The sequence below is a fragment of the Balaenoptera borealis genome (genome assembly GCF_965194805.1).
Source record: "Balaenoptera borealis genome assembly, chromosome: 5".
Classification (NCBI taxonomy): Eukaryota; Metazoa; Chordata; class Mammalia; order Artiodactyla; family Balaenopteridae; genus Balaenoptera; species Balaenoptera borealis.
In genome coordinates this window covers 58,708,450-58,725,919 of record NC_138862.1, presented here as the reverse complement: position 1 = coordinate 58,725,919, position 17,470 = coordinate 58,708,450, and the positions used below count along the sequence as shown (strand labels likewise).

Genomic DNA, 17,470 nt, shown 5'->3' with positions numbered 1-17,470 from the left:
GAAGGTATTTCAGGTGACAGTCTCCACCGAGGACCCAGCTGACAGCTAGCACCAACCACTAGACTAGGGAGTAAGCAAACTTTCAGATGATTCCCATTCCTGGCCTTCAATACACTCTAGCTGATGCTGAGTGTAGCAGAGACAAGATGTCCCCTCTGAGACTTACCTAAATTGCAGATTTGTGAACATCATAAATATTGTCATTGTTTTAAGCCACAGCATTTTGGGGTGGCTTGTTAGGTAGCAATAGATCACCAGAACAGGTGCCTACCTTTGTTTCAGTCAGCTATTGCCAGGGACCAGGTCCCCTGGCAGGAAGCTCACTGCCTGGAAGGAGTTGTTGCCAGAGAGGCAGGCATCATGATTAAATGTCAGTTATGTTCCATGTTTTTTAAATGTTTAATGCTCTCTAGCACATAACAAAGTGTTTTACATGGAGTATATGTCAAATAAATATTTACTGAATTGAATTCAAATAGAGTGTGATAGTAAGAACATGCATTTTGCTGTCAGATATACTAAATTTCAAACCACAACTCTAGATGCTACAGCTCTGGGGTAGGGAGTAAATTGCCTTCCCAATCCATCAGTTTCCCTTCTTCTGAAACTGATATGACTATTAAAATACTTAAGGCATGTAAAGTGCCTAAGAGTTTGTGGTTCATGGTAGACATCTCTCCCAATCCCTCCCTCACTCTCAAATTTTTAAATAGGAGACATAAGGATAAAATGAGAAAAATTGAAACATGATTATGAAGGATACTGAACGCATGGTTAAGGTCTATTTTTTAGGCAATGGGGATTATAGAGATGTGATATACATAAGATAATTTTTGAGAAGATTAATATGGCTCTAATGTGTAGAATGAGAAACCAGGTAGAGAAAAATTACTTAGGAAGCTAAAGTCAGTGTCTAAGCATGTTAGGGTCTAAATAGTATCTTTAAAATGTAGGCAGGGTGATATCAGGTCTGAATTAAATGGCAGGATGATATTACAAAAGAAGTTTCCATAGACTTTGAGTTGGAGTCTACAAAGGAGAAGCATAAAGGACAAGAGAATCCAAAACTAACAACAATATTGTGACAGCATCTATTAAAAATTATTCACATGGGATACCCTATGATCCAGCAATGTCACGCCTAAAAATCTATCTTATAAAGAAGTGATAGCAAAAGTACTTAAAGTTATATGTGCCAAGATATTTACTGCAGCCTTGTTTGTGATAGCACAACGTTAAAAAACCGAAATCACCATCAGTCAGGTAATGGTTAAGTAAACTATGGTATATCTATGTAATGGAATCATGTGAGTAAATCTAAATAAACTGACCTGAATACATTTCAAGTGAAAAGAGAAAGTTATAAACCAATATGCATAATGTCATCTTTTGTTAAAAGCAGAAGAAATGCCTAAGTGTCAGAAAAGAAAGACTGAATTAAAGGCTATTTGGGAAGAACTTATGTGATTTTTTCAGAGTTGCTGATCATCTACATTATTACATTTTAGTAATAAAATGCATGTCATAAATAATAAATATGAAAACTGCAAACAAAAAAAAAAGAAAAGAAACACTGAAATTCATGCTGTTTTCCTCTGGGGATTGGGAATGTAGGGGTGTGAGGTGGCATGGTCTTAAAAATATTTGAATAATTTGTATAATTTTACGTTTTGGTATTCTTCAGTTTTTTTCTTTAATAAAAACTTAAAAACATTTTAAGTTTGCAAATTCCATACCAATACAAGCAAACAGTATCGTTAATAGAAACAGTTGAAGATTCGGGGAAAGATGATGATTCCATATAGGTTAATGTGTAGTTGGTAGAAAGAGCTGAATTGTGATGCGAGTTGTAATAGCTGTTGGCAGTGGTTGAAGGTGTACATGAGCAAGACTTCTGGGTCCTTGCTCTGGAAAGGATCAGACAAGAGATGTGGTCCACCTGGGCAGAGCTCACAGCTAAGACTGCAGTCAAAGGCAAGACTCCTGAGCCAACATCATGGAAAACAGCACCACAGATCTTCTCTATTTCTGTCCATCCCAGAATTGGAGGGAATAACTCTCCCTGACACAGCCTGTTCATGCTATCTATGAGATGCCCTAATAATTAACTCTGGGCCTTCCAACCTAATATGAATGTTGGTAGGTAATGCAACATCTTACTGGTGAATTAGTCTTTATGAATTTATCTTTCCCCAACTTGAACTTAACTATGTTTTTAACCTGGGGTACATCTATACCTACATTCATGTCTACATTTCTATCTATATTTACATCATCTATATTATCTATATATCTGGCTAGATAGATGGATAGATATAGCTAGATATCCTTATCTGCATATTCTCATATCTCATATGAAATAATCAGCATTTATTCAAATTTATCTTTGAACGATACTAGGTATTGGGTTATATTAATTACAGGATAAACATACTATAAAAATGGAGCATTACATGGGGCATTACAGTGGTATGTTATAGAGCCAGGGTTTTATTACAGGATTACTGATTGCTTCTCCAGATGGATTTAAATTGACGGCTCTAAGAAAATTTTTGCCAAAGATCCCCTTCTAGCTTATCAACCCCAGAAATGTGCTTGCCACTATTTCTGGGAATATCCCATTTTCCTTCATGGCTTCAAAATGCTTTGGGCAAAAAAACCCCAAAACAAACACTGTATATTTTATTAAGTGAATATTATCTGACTTTTTTTTAGCCCAATAATGACTTTTTTTTTAGTACATGAAATCCTCTTTTAAAATCTGTTTAATGGTTAATATACCTTCCATTGGGTCATTATTTAATAATACATTAAAATTTTTAAAAATACATATACAAAATGATTTGGAGAAGTGCCTACAAGATTTGTGATTCTACTGTCTACCGTTTCCTTTTATTTATCCTATCTGAACAGGCATAGAGATTAAAAAAACCATGTCATGATGACTTTCTTTTCCTTTTTTCTTTACAAAGCTAGAAAAAAGGCATAGAAGTATAATTAGTTGCCCAAGATCCTATAGCCATTCATGTAGACAATGATATTCTTATACTCTGGGATGTGTTGCCTCTTTTTGCTATTTTCCTTATTCGTGATGTTTAGAAACAAAAGATTTATATGTGCCCCCAAAGTTATATATATGTAGTTATTTATTTATTTATTTTTAATCACTGCTATGAATCCATATGCTATTTCATAAATGCATCTCAAGTAAAGAATTTTTGATTGCTTTAACTATGTCATTCTCTTTTTTTCCAAGCAGAAATACCAGCCCTGGTTTTCCTGCTTGTCCTCATACAGTATATGCTGCCAAGCTATTCCAAAGTGATTTCCTTCCTTTCCAAGGCAATTTCCTTTACAAATTACTTTGTGCTCCTGCTATTAATCTGAGATATGGAAGTGGGCGAAAGAAAAGAAGCTGCTCTTCTGGCAATAAGGAACAATCCTGAGACCATGGAGGCCTGCTCCAAATTACACATTTCTTCATATGGTTTGGCTAAACAGTTGAAGTTGAGAGTAGACCCTGACTCTATCTCTTAGGAATTAGAATCATTTATAATCCCTGTTTCTTTTGACTAGTTCTGCCAGTTGGTGATAAGATGTAAGACAAAATGAGATAAAAACAAAACAGAATTTTTAAAAAACTATTGTGAGTTTAAGATCTAGTAAAATAATGTGGGTAGTCTTCTAGAATCTAGTTATATAAAAAAACAAATAAAATTCTTAGAAATATAAGATATCAACATTTTTTAAAACAAAAGAACAATGGAAGATCCAGGAAGATAAGAGAGGACAGGAGTAACTTTGATGCCTTCGTGCAGGGAGGTGAAATCATTCATCCCCTAGTTTGAGTTGTTTTCCAGTGGTGATGATGGATTTGAACAATCTGTCCAAACCTTTTCACCCAGTTCCTCTCTTTACCAATTGCAGGCCTCTGCAATGGGGCAATGTGCATGAGATGTGAGAAGATAAATGACTCTCCAGAGGTTTCTGTGAACTTTATCACTAGTATCTTGACTCTAATGCTGATGATAGAAGAGAAATGTCTTAAATTCTGGGTAAACAGTCACTTAACTACTCAGAACATTTGGAAATTAGAAAAAAAAAAAAAGGAATATTTTTCTCCGTTCATTTTGATTTCATAAGTGACTGAGTTTCCTTTTCTCTGTCTAAGAGAAAAGATCCAGTAGACGCTGACTAGATTGTAAGCACCAGAAGATCACTATGATACACTCATCTTTATATTCTACTGTGTTTGGCACTTGTCAGGGTCTCAATAAATATTTGTTAGGTTTCATTGAATTAACTGAGTAAAAGAGGAGGTATAATCTTTTAGAAACAAAAACAATTTAAAAATCTTGATAAGAACTTAAAGTACATCATTCAATCTGTGTTCATAGATCAACTGAAAAGGGGGAATTAGAGAGGGGAAGTCAAAAGATAATCTACTGACTGATATATAATTTGGGGGTATTTTTGTAATCCACTTCTCCTGTCACTTGTGGGAAATATCACCAGCATCTAAATCAATCAGTGCACATAAGGATAATGGGGATGGGAGCACAGCAACTTCCCTTGGCTCCTGTTTACAAGTCCAACTGACATCAGTTGCTGCAACCTTCTTGGTCTCTCTCCCCTATTTGACTCACTTTGTCCCAGAGAAGAAGCATCTCTTTCATTAGTGCATTTAAGAAATAAACTGGCGCTGCATAGTTGGGAGCGAGTGGACCTCAGGAAGTACACATTTTGGTCTGCTCCTTCTCCCTCTAAGTTGTGCAGAGGCACGTCTTCTAGTGGAAGCTGTGCTGTGGCTGGTGGGTAAGTCTTTTAGGAAGCCCGCTGTTGTCATGCACCTAAGCCATGCCCTTCTTTATTATCTTTATCAGTAATGAGGATGACATTTTAATCTCCTTCTGCCAGACTTCCATGCCTATCTTTTCATTATTTTCAAACTTGATTGGGAAAAGAATGTTACTTTTTGGTCCCTTATAAGGTACTTATACTGGCTCCAGCAACTCTACAAATCTATACTTTGCATCTGGTTATCTGAGGTGTATTCATTTATTCATTCAGCCATTCATTTGGAAATAGTTATGGAGTGCCTAAAATATACCGAGTACTATGGTAAGCCCTGGGACCCTACCCATAAAGAGCTCACTGAAAGCATTTCCTCTAAGATCAGGGACAAGACAAGGATGTCCACTCCCGCCACTATTATTCAGCATAGTTTTGGAAGTCCTAGCCACGGCAATCAGAGAAGAAAAAGAAATAAAAGGAATACAAATTGGAAAAAAAGAAGTAAAACTGTCTCTGTTTGCAGATGACATGATACTATACATAGAAAATCCTAAAGATGCCACCAGACAACTACTAGAGCTAATCAGTGAATTTGGTAAAGCTGCAGGATACAAAATTAATACACAGAAATCTCTTGCATTCCTATACACTAACAACAAAGATCAGAAAGAGAAATTAAGGAAACACTCCCATTTACCATTGCAACAAAAAGAATAAAATACCTAGGAATAAACCTACCTAAGGAGGCAAAAGACCTGTATGCAGTAAACTATAAGACACTGATGAAAGAAATCAAAGATGACACAAACAGATGGAGAGATATGTCATGTTTTTGGATTGGAAGAATGACTATACTACCGAAAGCCTACAGATTCAGTGCAATCCCTATCAAATTACCAATGGCATTCTTCACAGAATTAGAACCAAAAATTTTACGCTTTGTATGGAAACACAAAAGACCCTGAATAGCCAGAGCAATCTTGAGAAAGAAAAATGGAGCTGGAGGAATCAAGCTCCCCAAGTTCAAACTATACTACAAAGCTACAGTAATCAAGACAGTATGGTACTGGCATAAAATCAGAAATATAGATCAATGGAACAGGATAGAAAGCCCAAAGATAAACCCACATACCTATGGTCACCTAATCTATGACAAAGGAGGCAAGGATATACAATGGAGAGAAGACATCCTCTTCAATAAGTGGTGCTGGGAAACCTGGACAGCTACATGTAAAAGAATGAAATTAGAACACTCCCTAACACCATACACAAAAATAAACTCAAAATGGATTAAAGACCTAAATTTAAGACTGGACACTATAAAACTCTTAGCGGAAAACATAGGCAGAACACTCTTTGACATAAATTACAGCAAGATGTTTTCTGATCCACCTCCTAGAGTAATGAAAATAAAAACAAAAATAAACAAATGGGACCTAATGAAACTTAAAAGCCTCTGCACAGCAAAGGAAACCGTAAACAAGACGAAAAGACAACCCTCAGAATGGGAGAAAATATTTGCAAATGAAGCAACACACAAAAGATTAATCTCCAAAATACACAAACAGCTCAATATCGAAAAACAAACAACCCAGTCAAAAAATGGGTGGAAGACTTAATAGACATTTCTCCAAAGAGGACATACAAATGCCAAGAGGCACATGAAAAGATGCTCAACATCACTACTTTTTAGAGAAATGCAAATCAAAACTACAATGAGGTATCACCTCACACCGGTCAGAATGGCCATCATCTAAAAATCTACAAAGAATAAATGGTGGAGAGGGTGTGGAGAAAAGGTAACCCTCTTACACTGTTGGTGGGAATGTAAATTGACAGAGCCATTGTGGAGAACAGTATGGAGGTTCCTTAAATAAAAATAGAGCTACCATATGACCCAGCAATCCCACTACTGGGCATATACCCTGAGGAAACCATAATTCAAAAAAAGTCATGTACCACAACGTTCACTGCAGCTCTATTTACAATAGCCAGGACATGGAAGCAACCTAAGTGTCCATCGACAGATGAATGGATAAAAAAGATGTGGTATATATATACAATGGAATATTACTCAGCCATAAAAAGGAACAAAATTGGGTCATTTGTAGAAAAAAAAAAAAAAGAGCTCACATTATAGTGTATTTATAAAGCAATTTGACAAATGGGTAAGCACGTAGCTTCCCAAGAATTAACAGAGTCTAAGCTGAGTTGCTCATTTTTTTGGTGTTTTCTTAACTGAGTCATAACCCAGTAGGATTTGGCCAGGAGGTAGCTGATTTACCTGATCAAATCTGGTCTACCTAGTCAGAGCTGAGGGTGAAGGGGCAGGCAGGGGCTCAGTTCTGAAAGACCCTCCCTAAAAACCTAGACTCTGCCCAGTGGATAACAGGCAACTGTGTAAGAGATTAGAGGAGTGATATGGTCAGGTTTCTGTCCATAAGGTCACTTTGAAAGCTGGGAACATCTATCTGAGGAGGACAAGCCTGGAGAGACCAATTTGCAGATTGTTCTAGGTGAGAGACTCTAAGAATGTGATTTAGCAGCACTTTTGCTTACTTTTGTTTTATCTTTCCTTTTTTTTTTTTTTGGCGATCTTGACATTTTGTAGGATGAGCAGTAAGCCCTCTGGTGATGATGATGATGAAGAAAAAGAAGATGATGATTTTGCTAATGCTAAGTTCTTGCTATGAACTGCCACTGGGCTAAAATGTTTCTGTGTACTAGCTCAATTTGTAGTCACTAAAAATGCATAAGGTAGATAGTACTCTTTTGCATTTTATGTATGAGAAAACTAAGGCTTCAGGGGTAAAATAACTTGCCCCAGGGTGTACAGCCAGCCAGCAGCAGACCTGGGGCTATCTGACAGTTTCCAGCCTGTCTGACTTCAGCTTCCATTCTGATGACCCTGTGCTCTATGAAAAGTTTCATAGCACTTTACCAAGCACTTTCTTACACAGTGTCTCACTAGAGCTCTAACAGGATCCTTAGGTCAACCTTCAGTTCACTCCAAACAGAGTAGCTCATTCTCATTTAGCAGAATCATGCTCAAGGAAATTGTTTGTGATATACTTTGAAATCACAAAATATATTACTCTTTATTTGTACATTGATTACCCATTTAGTGCCTTCTTGACCAAATTTTAACAGTCAAATGTCTTCACCTTGCCATCAAACAGATATATACAGAATGAATTTTAATGTTAACTTTAAGTAAATAAGAAAATATTCTGTAAAATATCATTAAAATATTGTAGGTGAAGTGATTTCTGGTTTATCTTTTGCTATGGATTATTCATTCAACATTCAAAAAGTACTAAGTACTTAGCATGTGTTATGTACTACTCCTTTTAAGAGTATGGAGGATTATAATCAATAACTCATTCAGATTTGCTCACGCAGAGCACAGATCAGTCCATTGTACAGAGGTCCTCAATATCTGCTTTCAGAATAAATAAATCCAGTGAAAGAAAGCAAAGGAAGTACACTGTATGGGCCAAGCATCAAATTAATTAAATTAATTAAATTAAATCATTGTACTACCTTACATTTACTACTTTTATTCCTTGGAAATCTTCAGATTAGTTTTTTTTTCCCACCCATGTTGATAAGGTAAAGGTGATTGTGTTGCTTTACATTCACTTAGCATTAGCTTAGGTAAATAAGTTAGTTATCTATTTATCCAGGATTGCGAGTGCTTCAACATTTATGTTAGCATTACTTATCCCAAACCTCCCAGTTTTAAACAGAAACCTCAAAGGGCCATAATGAACAACTTGTTATTCTTGGTGAATGGACTTGTAATAGTTACAAGGGTGATTCCAAACCACCCAGCAAGTTCTGGCTGGAATCAGGCCTACAATTAGAAATTGCAGATATGTAACCTGCCTTGCTCCCAATGATAGGCTGTCTCTCCCAGAGGGTGAGGGTTCTGGTTCCTCTAATCTTCACTCCCTGCCCCCACTCCCACCTCCTCACCACATGACGTGACCACACCTCCCTGCTCAGAACTGCCAAAAGACTGTGGATGGCAGAGTTCCTGCATTCCTTCCCTGGCAATGGAGCAAACTTACAGCATTACTGTTGGGCTGTAAGGAGTTCCCCTTTGTTCTACTTTTATCACGCTTTCTTGTGCTCTGACTCTCACAATCTGAGAGAAAATGTAGCGTCTAATTCTTGTTTTAGCTGCCAAGATTCCACAATGCTTAGGCAAAGGAAGGAAAAATGGCGCAGGCGTTTAAATTTACCCAAATGCCTCAGAAAATGACACTTTCTGGACATGAATAAAGAGTATGTGAGTAAACTTATTCCTAATGTGCCAGGTTTATCCCTTTGAATAATTGGATAATGTCAGCAAATACCATGTTGACAGTTTTACCTGCCTGGCTTAGTTTTGAGGCTTTATTTAAAAGACTATTTAATAAGACAATCAAGTATTAAGTTTTAATGTGGTATTAATAGAGTAATAATAAACGTACTAAGGAGAGATGGCAAAGATAAACTTAAAGATAACCCAGATTTCATTCCAGAAAACTCTTTCCTAAATTAAACTTCTTAAAACTACCAAAGAGAAGCTAATTGCTTATATTTCAACCTTCCTTTCCTTTTCCAGCTCTCTTATAGGCTAATGATTTAAATGAGTTAAAAATTGAGAACATTCAAGTGAAAAAAATCTTCATTTCAGGGGTGATTTACGAAGAAATGTGGTTTGTGTATCCCTCCCATGGGAAATGCTTATTTATCTAACTTTACTACAAGCATTTCCCACTACACCTGGCTTCATTAAGAGTTCTAGGACTTCCCTGGCGGGAGGTCCAGTGGTTAAGACTCCACACTTCCGCTGCAGAGGGCACGGGTTTGATCCCTGGTTGGGGAACTAAGATCCTGCATGCTATGTGGTGCAGCCCCCAATCCCTGGCAAAAAAGAAAAGAAAAGAAAAGAAAAAAGTTCTAAAAGATGAGAATCTCTTGAAACTAACATCTTAATGTCTCCCTACAGATCTCTCCTTTTGATGGTGTAAGAATCTTCATATATTATTAAAGTAGAAATGTATTGACAGAGTTAAGACTCTGGGTCCAGCATATCAGAGAAAATCTCAGCCTTTTGTATGTTTGTGGAATTGTTCTACACTGATTTGTGTTGGTGACAATTACCTAGATTATGGAAATTTGTGGGCTTAAGCAAGTCTTTTCCTTTTGGGTATTTCTGTTCTCGCACCTATACATTATTGATAATGTTAAAGCTAAAAAGCCTTCTTCTTGGGAGTACACCATGGAACAGCCATTCTTTGAACTCATACATTGAATGTTAAGTTCTTAGTGTGAGCAGATGAGTCTATCAAGATATGCTACAGAAAGGTGAAGTAACTAGAAATAGAAATATAAGGAACAAATTTTCCATGGTTCCAAGAACATCCAAGCAGAATAAATTTATGCATCAATGACTAAAAAAGCTACACTGATCTGTGGCTTTTCCCCCCATATTGTACGTACTCTAAAATGTCCACTAAAGTTTGAATCTTTTAGGATACTCTCAACTGCAAGTCTGTCAAAGTAGTTTAAACCATATAGAAAGTCATTGACTCGGATAAGTGGGCATTAGTTCATGGACTCAGATGCGTTTCATCTCTGAGCTCTGTTGAACACAGGCTTCATCCTAAGGACAGTTGTCCTCATAACTGCAAAACAGCTGCCAGCTACAATCAGGGATACATGCTTTTTTCTTCCACTTCCAGTGTGAAGGAGACTTGCTTCCTGAAGCATCCCCTAGGGACAAGGAACGTTTTTCCCTGGAAATCTCTAGCAGAAGCTCGTTGATCAGTCTAATTTGGATCACATGCTCATTTCAGAACCAATCACAAGAAAAAGTTATGTAATAACCCTTTGACCTATCAGCCCATTGAGGACATGGACTGTGTCAGGAAGGAGTGGATACCTAAACATTATCATAGTCTGTCGGAAAGGAAGAAAGGACAATGAGTGCTGTAGGCCACCGGTAATGTCCACTCCAGAGTTCCTGGGAGGAACATGGCCAGACAGTAAGTACTAAAACCATTATGACCATTAACACACAGTAAGATTGCATGTTGAAGCTACCAAATGAGTCAGATAAAAGATCTATTTATAAGGAGAAGTATTGACCCTGATTCCCCAAGACCCCATGGTACAGCTAAGGATTTCTTTTTTCTTCATTTCTCAAGGAGAGGAGAGAGCATGTTACACGTTGTCTGCAAAAAGGTAAGTAATCGAGCAATAACTCTGTGACTGACCACTCCGTTCTTGAATACCATTTGAGTCTGAGCTTTTTGCATCACAGCTACACGTGATGAGCCTTTGATGCATGTGAGACTTGGAATTGTAAAGACAATGAGATGGTCAATAGCCAGCTTCTGGCATCTCACATGGGATATTTGAGTCTGCCACAAAGCAAGAGACTAAAAAGCCAGATAATTTTTGGAGAGAAAAGTAATTTCTAAATTTCTTTCTTTCTTTCTTTTGTTTTCTTCAACGTACCAAGAGGTAAGGCCTGGTGGATTTGATCATAGTGTTTGAGAAAAGGGTGATCTGAGTCAGGTAGGAAAAGGAAGCTAGGAAAGAGTGACACTTTTGGTCCCGCTGGATTGTCGGGAGAAGAGGGAGGCAAAAGTCTGGAAAGCAGGCAGTCAGCTGTGTGCCCTGACCTCCAGGGGCTGCAAGGTGATGGAGATGGGGGAGGGGTGGGGCAATGTCTGAGTGAGGACAACCCACAGGGCCCGTCCTGCTTCCTGTTTGGGATGCTGGCAGGTGGCTCTCTCGCAGGACCCAGGAAATTCCAGTTCTATCCTGTGGTGGTGTATTAGTTTCCTGGAGCTGCTATAAGAAAGTACTACAAACCGGGGGCTTAAAACAATAGGTATTTATCGTCTCACAGTTCTGGAGGCTAGAAGTCCAAAATCAAGGCATTGGCAGGGCCATGCTCCCTCTGAAACCTGCACAGGAGAAACTTCATTGCTTATTGCTAGCTTCCTGCAGTTGTGGCAACCCTTGGCATTTGTTCGTGGGCTTCCAGCTGCAGCATTTCAATCTCCACCTCTGTCGTCACATGGCCTCCTCCCCTCACACATTTGTGTCTCTGTGTCTCTTCTTAGAAGGACACCAGTCATGCTAGATTAAGGGCCCAGCCTACTCCTGCATGACCTCATCTTAACTTATCACATCTGCAACAACCCTATTTCCCAAAAAGATCACATTCTGAGATACTGAGGGTCAGGACTTCAAATATCTTTTTGGGTGGGACACAATTCAACCCTTAACAGGTGGTCACATGAAAGTAAAAGTGGGGCAGATTAGATAGAGACAGGCTTGGAATTTAGCTTTGTTCCCAAGTGGCGTGGCCGGACTCAAAAACTCCCACTTGCCCTGGGAGGGGTGGGGAAAGTTTGTCGAAAATCACCAAGTAAGGGCAAAATGGCCATGGAGCTGGGGGCTATAGAACAAAACACCTGACCTGGGAACCTTTAGGGAAGAGCAGTCAGACCTCAGGTGGGAGATGCAGCATCACTGGCGACTAAGGAAGGATGGAGTCATCAGGAGAAATTCCTGGGCCCAGATGAACTGAGAAAACCCACCATAAATTACGAAGTACATCAGCTGCGGCCTTCCGCAGCAGATGCCAAAAGAACTCTCAGTCCAGGGAGCAGCTGAGATCAGCCGCTCCATAGAAGATCCAGGCAGCTCAGCATAGCTCCTAGAACCGTGCCTTCTTTAACTACCTTGAGCTACACGTCTACACTCAGATGTCATCTTGGCTATTAAAAGAGGAGGAAATGGGGCTCTGAAAGACTGAGCATTTTTTAAGAGTAATCCAAGCTGAGAATAAGTTACTTAAAGAGACAGATGAGACTACTGGGTTGACATAAATCTCCATCCCCTTTCCTACCTCACCCTGCCGGCTCACCCCCCCCCCCCACACACACACACTGCTACCCAGAGGAAAGGGGGCTGGTGAGGAACATCAGGCCAGTCACAGAGAAATCAAGAAGACATTTTCTTTACACCCATTAATGGTAAGTGAACCCAGCACACATTCTCTATTACATAATGACGACCAGGCCATTCTACAGATCCAAAAATTCATGCATACTGATCGTGATTTTACATTTGTCTCCAATAAGTTTACTGTGAATGTATCTGTCTGAGCAGATGTAAATAGACAGCTAGCCTTTGCTAGGTTTATGAAAGCCTGGCAGACTTTGGTCAGTGTGGAGCTAATCCTAGTGAAAGATCTTCATGCAGTTCTAGATGTTATAGCGATTGGCTACTTTACAGAGGACTCTTGAGATCAGTGATTATCTGTCTTAAACTCTTTTTTATCTACAGACACACAATTCCACAATTCAATCCATGATAAATATCTTTTCTGCAAGCATTGTGATATGGCACTGCTGTATTTGAAATTTCTGAGTTGAGCTGATTCAGATGAAATAATATCTGCAAGCCTCTAAAAACATAAGAATCTATCAGGCATACCATCCTGGGGTCAAGCAAATGGGGTGCAAACTACAGAACACTTATTCCCACCTCACCCATGGGAACTGTTGGAATTGTAGCTCTTTAAAGCAAGAATTCTGGCCCAGAAGAGATGATCAGGATCTTTCTCAACTCCCATCTTCCTCCTGGTCCCTGAGGCCACCTGGTCACAGACTACTTTGGAAGTTACACCATTTGAGCACACCAGCATCACCTGGTGAGCCCATATGTTATTAATACAACTACTGCTGCTCCTTCAACCGTCTGACACAACCACTATTTCTGAGATTCCTTCCAGGAAAGTAAATTGCTTGCTCCCTTGATGCCCTTCCTATGCTCTCATACTATCCATTACATAAATTTGTTGTATTACTTAACCAGGTATATTTTAATTATGTGCATATTTGTTTGTTTTTCTCCAGGGCTAGACAGCAAGTCCCTCAAGACACAGGGACTGTGACTTTCATCTCCTATTTGTAGTGCTTTTCCTGGTATGTAGTATGTGATCAATTAATGAAGGAAAGAATAAATGAAGAAAAGTTTTGGTGACTTTTTGTATTGGTTCCTGTCACTGATTTGGACCAAGGAAGAGAAATAAGAGTAAGAAAAGAGCTCAGGTCATCAACTTGATCCCTAAGGCTTCTTCTTCTGCAACTTGCCAATCTTTCCTAGAGCTCATAGGAAAAGGTTCTGTACCTTGACTTTGGTCTTTCTCATTGGATTTTCACTGCAGTTGGATAAATTCCCATTCTTTAAGATGAACTGAGAAAATTCCAGAAACTCGAGGTGGCCTGGAAACTGCTCAAAGGGGTTTTCAGCCCTGGGAGTCGATGCTACTTTATATGTCTGCTGAAAGTTCCTGAGTTTCCTGACACTCCTGGAATTGAGAGAAGTCTGAGAGGCATCGTTTCTACATCTGCCTTTCACTTTTCCACAAAGAAAGCAGCTGCTTGAATCCTGGCAGAACAACTTGTTTTCAGTGTGCCTCAGGCAGGTCATTCAAATTTTCTGAATCTTAATCTTACCTTTAAATTGGGAGAAATGACATTTACTGCCTTGTATTTAGAACTAGAAATAATGTATACATAATGTGTCTGGCAGTGTTTGGCATACACAGTTGGTATTGAATCCATGCTATTATTATTATGTTTAATATTCCTACTTTGCATCTTATAAATCTCTTTCTCTTTTCTTCTTTGGTTAGTATATATCGATTGAATGGATGGCATAGTCCCTGTGACTACTAATTTGAGTGTCTATAAAGCATGGTAAATTTTATCTGGATTCTTAAAATCTTAGTGAATCCAGATTATTTATATAGATAGAAAAAAAGTATCTCCACCCATTTATATATATATATATATATATATATATATATATATATATATATATATATATATATATATATATATATATATATATGGGGAGGTACTATTTTTCCCTCTCTAGTGCAAAGTGCAAAAGAAATAGAGACAAGCACCATGTGAGAAGCTAATACCTAACTTTACTGCTTAAGATTCTGTCTTCAAAAAGTGGCTGGAAAGGTAATCAGTACGGTTATAAGTAACCTGGCCTGCTTTTATTTATGGGGCTTGACATATCACCTCAATTTGCCAAATATAGGATTTCCTGACAACTGAAATTCAAACTCTTCCTGTGGAAATGTGGTCATGCCTAGTAAAGCTGTTAGCCCATAGAAGTTATATGTCTTTTCGGTACTGACATTTTTGCCTGCCAGCAGTAGAATGGAAACAAAATCTAGAGGTTTTGACCATTAGGCAGCTTACTGGGCCTCCTCTAGGTTTACTGATATTTTCCTAGGTAAAGTAGCAAGACGGACATGTTCAAATACAACTTTAAAGAATGTAATAGCACTTGGCAAACAAGGTCTTATTTTTAGAATCATTACTGCTGTTTATCTAAGAACAGATTTGCTGCCATGGAGCCTATGATGGTTAATTTTGCTTCAACTTGGCTAGGCCACAGTATCCACGTATTTGGTTAACATTAGTCTGGATGTTGATGTGAAGGTGTTTTTGTTTTTGTTTTTGTCTTCAAATATCTGCCAGTTTCTTCAGTTCTCTTTGTGCTTTGAGACATGCCCATCCACATCTTTCCAATTTCAGGAAATGCTCCTTATACCATGAAGGTGTATTTTAAAGAAGAGATTAACATTTAAATGAGTAGATTTTGAATAAAGCAGCTTACTCTCAATAATGTTGGTGGGCCCCATCTAATCAGCTGGAGGCCTTAAGAGAAAAAAGACAGACTTCCCCTGAAGAAGAGGAAATTCTGCCAGCAGATTGCCTGTGGACTTGAGCTGCAACGTCAGTTCTTCCCTGGGTCTCCAGCCAGCATGCTTACCCTGCAGATTTTGAGTTTTCCGGCCTCTATAATCACGTGAGCCAATTCCTTAAAATAAATCGTATATATTTATTACCTTATGATAAAATAAATCATATGTATTTATGCCAAGTTCCTCTTCAAGGACCCACCAGCCAGCCATGAGTTGGAGCCCTTGAAGCCAGTGGCTGTTCCTTCACGGTACTTTGTCCACCTGGCTGGTGATATAGACATCAGTCACACTGGTACTCAACTCCACCACCGGCCCACAGGCCCCCTCCCTGAACCTATGATAACCCTTGTTCTGGGACTCTTTGCAGTGCATGTTTGCTGAGAGAGCTCTGTGGTGGGCATACCCCAGGTAGCCCAACAACTGTGCTTTGGGGAGGCAAGGTGTGGGCAGGGCTGGGCCCCATTTATATGTATATTTAATCTCCAAATGTTCTATTTCTCTGGAGAACCCTAATACAAAGTCTTTACACATCTTCCTTTGGAAACTTGGAAGAGTCAATTTGTTGGGCTCCTTGGCCCAGTGTCTTGGGTCTTAGAAGTGATGAGTCTTGCCTGCCCTGGAAAAGGCATGTGAAATTCACCAAGGTGGCAGGACATGTGTTTCTCTGGGTCCTATCTTGGGAGAACTGCTGAAGGCAGACCTGATTTGATTCAGAATTCCACTAGAGGCTCAGAATCATTGGGGATCCTAAAATAGGACCCATGTAAGACCCAAAAGAAGACTTTCCTTGAGGTCTCCAGGGAAGGAGAACTTCAGAACTTCAGGGAAGGAGGTCTCCAGGGAAGGAGAACTATCTTGGCACAAACACTGGTTGCGGAATTTTACTCTCTGAACTAGCATATTTTGGCTGCTAAGGTCTGAAGGCAGAATCTTACCTGACTCTGGAATTTGTTCTTAACCCTTTTTTAGCTTTGTTTTTAACTTTTAAATATTTAGACATGGGATATTTACTTGTACTCTTGGCCATCTGTGTCAATCATTAAAACAGTAAAGGAATTTGTGACTCAAATAAAGCTTTAGACTAGCTGATCACTCAGTTCCCTGCCAACTCTGATTCTACATGTAGTTGTTAGAGGCAGAAGAATATGGTCAGACTCCTCTAGAGAGCCCAAGAAAAACAAAGAGGAACAACCTCAAGCCACTAGGGCAAGGATGGTTTGACCTTAGTCCAAGTTTCTTTTGGTTAGACCTTCTACTTGGACACTGCTTTTCTGCAAAGTTTCATAATCACTAAGGCCTGAGACACACTTCATACCATGACAGATGTGGTTGCTAAATGAGGTCTGAGCCCTCACCAACCTTGCTTGGTTTCCAGCTCAATAATTTGAGAAATATGGATGCATCCTGAGAATTAAATTCACAGACGCCAGTGAGGTTTGTTTATCTTTGGGGTACACAGATAAAAGAAAATCAGAATGAGCTATGATATGATAGTGGGGTATATTCTAAAGGATAAACAACATAAGGGTTGAGAAAATAGTGGCTTTGTTTCCTGAAAGGAATTATAGTATGTCCATAAAGAATGTACTAATCATGTTTCTAGGACACCCACTTTGGCTTTTTGGACATTTTAGGCAGCTTCTCAAAATTCCTTACTACATAAATTCTCCAAAAAAGAACAAACAAACAAACTAGAATTTGAAATGAAGCTCTCCTGTACCCAGTGTCCCCTAGATGGGAAGCAGTCAGTGTAGTGGGACATCTCTGGCTATGCCATACATTAAGGATGCAGATAGGTCTTCCACTTCAGATGATAATACATGAAAGATTATGTGGCCTTGAATTCAGATGGGTTAATTAACCTGGATTTTA

General features: G+C 38.8%; 1 protein-coding gene across 13 annotated transcripts in view; it reads right to left on the bottom strand.

The window, feature by feature from the left end:
- Window positions 1–17,470, bottom strand: part of PHLDB2 (pleckstrin homology like domain family B member 2) — a 229,574-nt gene that overhangs the window by 136,471 nt on the left and 75,633 nt on the right. The window lies entirely within an intron of this gene.